Genomic DNA, 5772 nt, shown 5'->3' on the forward strand with positions numbered 1-5772 from the left:
GTCGCCTGAGCAAATGGATGAAAAAGATGTAATATTTTAATTCAATGGTGTATGGCTCAGCTATAAAGAATGATAAACTCGAAGCCTTTATATTTAAATGGATTCTACTTGAAGATGTACTCATAAGTTAATTAAACCATACACACATGTGCAAATATCATATAGTCTCCCTATTATAAGAACTCAAAAGAAGAAATAAAAATAGAAAGGTATAATACAATTAAAAGGAAAACAAGAACTTGAGGACTAGATAATGAAGAGAGATCAGGGAGAAAAGCTAGGAAACATGACAGAAGCAAAACCATACAGTCATATATACAAGATGGGTAAGGCAGTAATCCTGAGAATCTTCAGAAGATTTTGGAATCTAGCAATTAATTGGAATGGTTCTCACCCTAACGTACTATATATACTAACACCTGTGAACTAAGCAACTACACTGAAGATGGCAGTTTGTATGTAATAGTAGGTTCATGCTTGGAGTGCCTGTCCATCTGGTCTTCTGAATGCGTGCTGCTTTTTATGACAAGCCAGCTTTTGCCATGTTGTCCCTCGAGTAGATGTTTGTTTATAAACTAATGAAGTGGTGAAAGGAAAATGTGACAGGAAAAGGAGTATTGCAGGACTGTCCTGCTACAATGTTGTATATGGTTAGATATGTGGACTTATGTGTAAATATATATAATTGTTTTTTCCTATTATTAAATAGATTTTAATTTTTAAATTTTTGTCATATTCATTAGGGTCTTAAAGCTTAGCATATCAATACTTGATGAAAAATACCTGTTCCATGTTATGTTCCATGTTATTCAGACAGATAGTGAGGTTATGCTCAACAGCCTAGATTGTATGGTAATAACAATAAGCTTCTCTTCTGGAGGGTTACCAACCTATGTTTGCAGCCCAAAAATTAGTGAATAAGGAGGGCCCCAAGGAAAGCCAACATTTTGGCCCTAGCCTTCGAAGATCAATAAAGGCTCAGTACATATGAGAACTTGTACTGTACCTACATGTAACTCAATTGTGTCCCAAATTTTCTGCTCAATAATTTATGGAGCCAAAGAGAAAAGTGGTCGATAATGTAGAATGTGCCTAAGGAGAGTCACATAGAGAGAAAACATTCTTTCTGGCTTTCACAGAAATCAAATTGTCCAAGCAATGCCCATGACTCATCTACATGGCTGACACTGACAAATGATCTACAAACTGGGGTACAGGGTCTCAGGATAATTCCTGAGGGGATTTAACTGACCATATCAGATCTGAAAGCTACAGTTCTTTTTACATAGGTCTTGCTTCATCTTAGTCTTTATCATCCAGCACAAAGGTATTAAAACATAGTATAATAAGTAAAGCCATCTTGGTATAGTGAGATATATTGGGCTTAAGTCAACAACTTCTGACCTTTCCAGTCATGTGGAATACCCAATATTATTATGTACTACTGGACTATTTTGGAATATTTTGCTGAATTCACAAATCTGTAATATTTAAATGGTGGAACTAAACAAAAAAGTGAATACAGATGAATGACCATTTTGTATCTGTGTATTCAACACAGATAGCATAGATATAGAGTTACATACTTTTACTGCAATGAATAGAGGAATTTGTTTTAATAGTGTTTGTAAGTATGATATCATGTCTGTACTTTGTACAACAAATAACCACTAGGAAGACAGTGTGCAATTTCATTTGAAAGTGTCTCATTGCTATTTCTTTCTCAATATCATTATGGGAAGAAAAGGCCAATCCCATCTTTCGTTTTCTCAATGTGACCTCATTTATATCAAAATTGTAATTAGATAAGATCAGAATTAAGGTACATTATATACCTGTCACTAGGTCATAAAATGAATGTAATCATTATGCAAATGTGTATTAATATAAATTAAAATTTTAAAAAAGAAATGTAATATTGACATTAGAGTTAATATGAGTGAAATGTCTATGATTTTTAAGTTCTAATTCTTAAACTTTTGAAAAGTAACAGATTTTCATTCATTGAGTCTTTACAATGATAGTAATTGCATTCAAATTATAATAAAGGCTAACATAGCCTAAAAATTCTCTTGTTCAGTAAAATAAACACAGCGCCCCTGTTGTAAAATGAAACCAAGCATATTTTAAATGTACTGTTTTGCATGAAAAAGTTAATAATCAAAAACATTTATTGACTCCTCTGTGCCAATTTTCAAACGTTATGAAATTAGTTTCCATTTTGTAAGTAACTACCATACTCATAGAGAGTTAATTGAAGAGTCAGTGAAGGAGTGAAATATTAAGGAACAGTAATAAAAGATGATAAAGGAGCTTATTCCTATTAAAGGACACCCTGGAGAGCAACTAATTCTGAAGAGTCAAGGACAGTCAGCCACTGGCATTGCAAGAAAGCCTCAAGGTATTGCCCAAGAGTGATTAGAAAACTTGGAATAGGAAAGAAGACATTGCCTAATTTTTGAAATTGAAAGAAGAAGGTATGGTGTCTACTTCCAGGAAATACTTTAATTGCTGGTTGATATGTTTCTCTGTCAGAGAACCAGAGGGTCCAACTGATGCACTCCACTGAAATTACCCTTTAAAGGCACAGAACATGATGCAGAAGGACAGAGAGAGAAAGGATCTGGAGGGACAAATGAGGAACACTCAGCACAGTTGTCCACATCAAAAAGCCTCCTCTGCTCCCCTGAATCAGGACATGGGACTGTGCAGCCTCCTGAAGAAACAACAAAGTGGTCTGCTGAAAGATATCTCATAGACTAGAATATCCTTCACTATTAATTAATATTATTGTTAGCTATCTTATTCTTGTGAAAAAATATATATTATTTTAAAGAAAAAGTGATTTTTTTTACTTGCTTTACTAGCTTTGGCAGAAGGTATTTTGCTTGGAGACATTGCTGACCAATTTTCCGAATTATTTTCCAAGATTGGCATGATATCTGTGACAAAATGAGCTACTGTGAATAATATGCATTCCCAAAGTTATTATTGCTCAATGGGCCAGGGAGATGGTTCAGTAGAATAAGCACTTGCCTGGCAAGCACAAGGGCCTGAGTTCGATCCCTGGTTTCACCACAAACTTATTATTGCTCAAATTAAAAAGTGTCTTTCTACTCTCTGAGGGGAAATCATGTCCAAGTAAATCTACATGTAAAGATAATCTCTTTCTAGGCCTTTTCCAAGAGTTTTTTCACTTTTCTTTCAATCAGCATTAAAATTTCCTAATGGGAAGATTGAAAACTGCTTCAAATAACTTCTATTAATCATGCTCCATGGAATTATAAAACTAATGGTTATTCCCACTATTACCAGACATGCTGAAGTACAATTTTTTTTTTCTGTTCTAAACGTGTTGAACAGGGATCATAATACTGCTGAGCAGCACAGTGCCTGCCTGGCAAGCACAAGGTCCTCAGCTCAACTCTTGGTAAATAAAGTTAAATAATTAAGGATGGTGAACCTGAATACATACCCCAGGAGCATGATTCCTTTATGGGCGAATGTGGGATTGGATTTGGGCCCAGAAAAATTCTGGATTATTGATTAGCTTCAGACAGTACTCCCTTTTCAAAAAGAAATTTAAGGCTAGAATTAACTTGTATTGAAAATTCTTTTATTTTTTTCAGTACTGTGGATTGAATTCAGGACCCTGCGTTTGCAATGCAAACAATTATTCTACTGAGCTAACTCCCCGGGTTCTCATTGCTTTCTTATAAATTAGAAATAAAATTCTAGCTCTCTGCTATCTTCATTTATATTCCTGGAAAATTGTCACAATTGAGATAAGGCCATTTCTGCTTCTGAGATTCAAATATTGCTGTGTTTTGGGCATGTGGATATTTATGATATCATCGAAGTCAGAAAATGACTCTCTGGGATGGCTTTTGATAATTTTTCTGTGGAAAGGGAGATGGCTGTTGCTCTTCTCCATGTGCAGCACTATGTGCCCTATAGGAGCCACATCACAGCAGCACATTGAGAAACCCCAAAAATCTAGTTATAAAGCTATTGCAGTGGGAAATTTGGGAGTCTTCACTCTAATGGACATACCCTCTGTCAGGAAGTTTGGGTCCTATTTTGAGGTGTAGTATTTTTCTTTAACTGTATTCTGTGCATTCTAAAGTAAATCAAACAACCAGAGGCTAAAATAGGTAAATTATTTACAGAAATATTTTTTTGAGTTACTGGAGATTGAACTCAGGACCTTGCACTTGCCAGGCAAGTGCTTATTCTACTGAGCTATCTCCCCAGCCCTACTGAAATATTAATAAACTTACATGTCAGATTTTTTGACATTTGTTCTTATGTCTCTGTGCATTACAGAATTTTATCCCCAATGTAGTCTATAAAACACAGTTAATAATTTCACTTTTCCCCACAGAACTGTGCTATTGAGGTTGAAATCTTAAAAACTATAAAGTGTATCATACTGGTCATTATTGTAATCATTAATTCAGCAACACCTCATGCCAGGCTGGGATGTGAAGGTCTTTATGTGATTCATGTAGAGGAGATGGATGCCAAAGTTTCTTTCATTCAACTCTCTATGCACACATGGCCTTAGTATCTAATTTGAGATTCAAATCTATGGTTTTCTGCTGTAGTATTCTGTTCTAATTTTCCTATAGCACACTGCCTCATTTAACTCCAGGTAGGAGATTTGGCATGTTACCCCTTTGTTTTCCCAGGAAATATTTCTTTAAAAAGAATAAAATCTTAAAAAGAAATTAACTACTGTTGAGACCCAGCCCTAGCCCAGGTCCAGTGAGTGTGCAGAGAGCTTCCTCCTTCCCTGCGCCGGCAGGACCAGTCCAAGCCCAGGCGCAGCATGGGCTGGACCCTCTCCCAACAACTTGGGTTGCCCCCCACCACTCCGCAGTACCTCCCACACCCCGCGCGCCAAGTAGGAATTTCGGCCTAGTTCCAGGAAACCCCAGACCCAGTCCTAGCCCAAGTTCAGTAAGTGTGGCGAGAGCTTCCTGCTACCCTGCGCAGGCGGGACCAGTCCCAGCTCAGGCGCAGCGTGGGCCAGACCCTCTCCCACACTCTTGGGCAACCGCCACCACTCCCCAACCGCGCCCTTGCAGTAGAAATTTCTGCCTCATCCTGGAACACACAGACGCAGGCCTAGCCCAGGTCCGGAGCATAACAGGTTCACCCTCAAGGGCAGCAGCGGGAAGGAGCTGAGTACAGCAACCAGACACAAGCAAGACGCAGCTGGATAAGTCCAAACATTGTAAAGCTGCACCTGAACTTCAATACGTGCGAAGGTTATAACTACAGCAAAGATCTACAACAAAGGTCAGAAGATAGCACTACACAAAATGACGAGAAGGAACAAAATGCAACCTTAGAACCCAAGCGCACCCATAACAAGTGCAGAGGTCACTAACACAGAAAAAATTGGAAATCTCACAGCTGAAAGCAATGAATCAATGGCTTCGGAAATAAAGAAACAGCTGCAGAAAGATGTAGACGACGTCAGATTGGAAATGAAAAAAGAAATCCCTGAATTAATAACATCTGCACTAAAGAATCAAATGCAGAAACATATGGAAGAAACACAGTGCCCACCCAGAACAAGTGCGGAGGATACTACCTTGGCTCAAATGCATGAATTAATAGGGTTAAAGGTAAATAAGCAACAGCAGAAAGATATAGAGGAAATCAGAGTGCAATTCTTTTCTGAAATAAAAAAAGAACTCTCATAACTCATAGCAGATGAAGTAAAGAAGAAACTACAGAAACATAGGCAGGAAACCCAATCTG

Source organism: Octodon degus, unplaced genomic scaffold (assembly GCF_000260255.1).
Source record: "Octodon degus isolate 3935 unplaced genomic scaffold, OctDeg1.0 scaffold00243, whole genome shotgun sequence".
NCBI lineage: Eukaryota > Metazoa > Chordata > Mammalia > Rodentia > Octodontidae > Octodon > Octodon degus.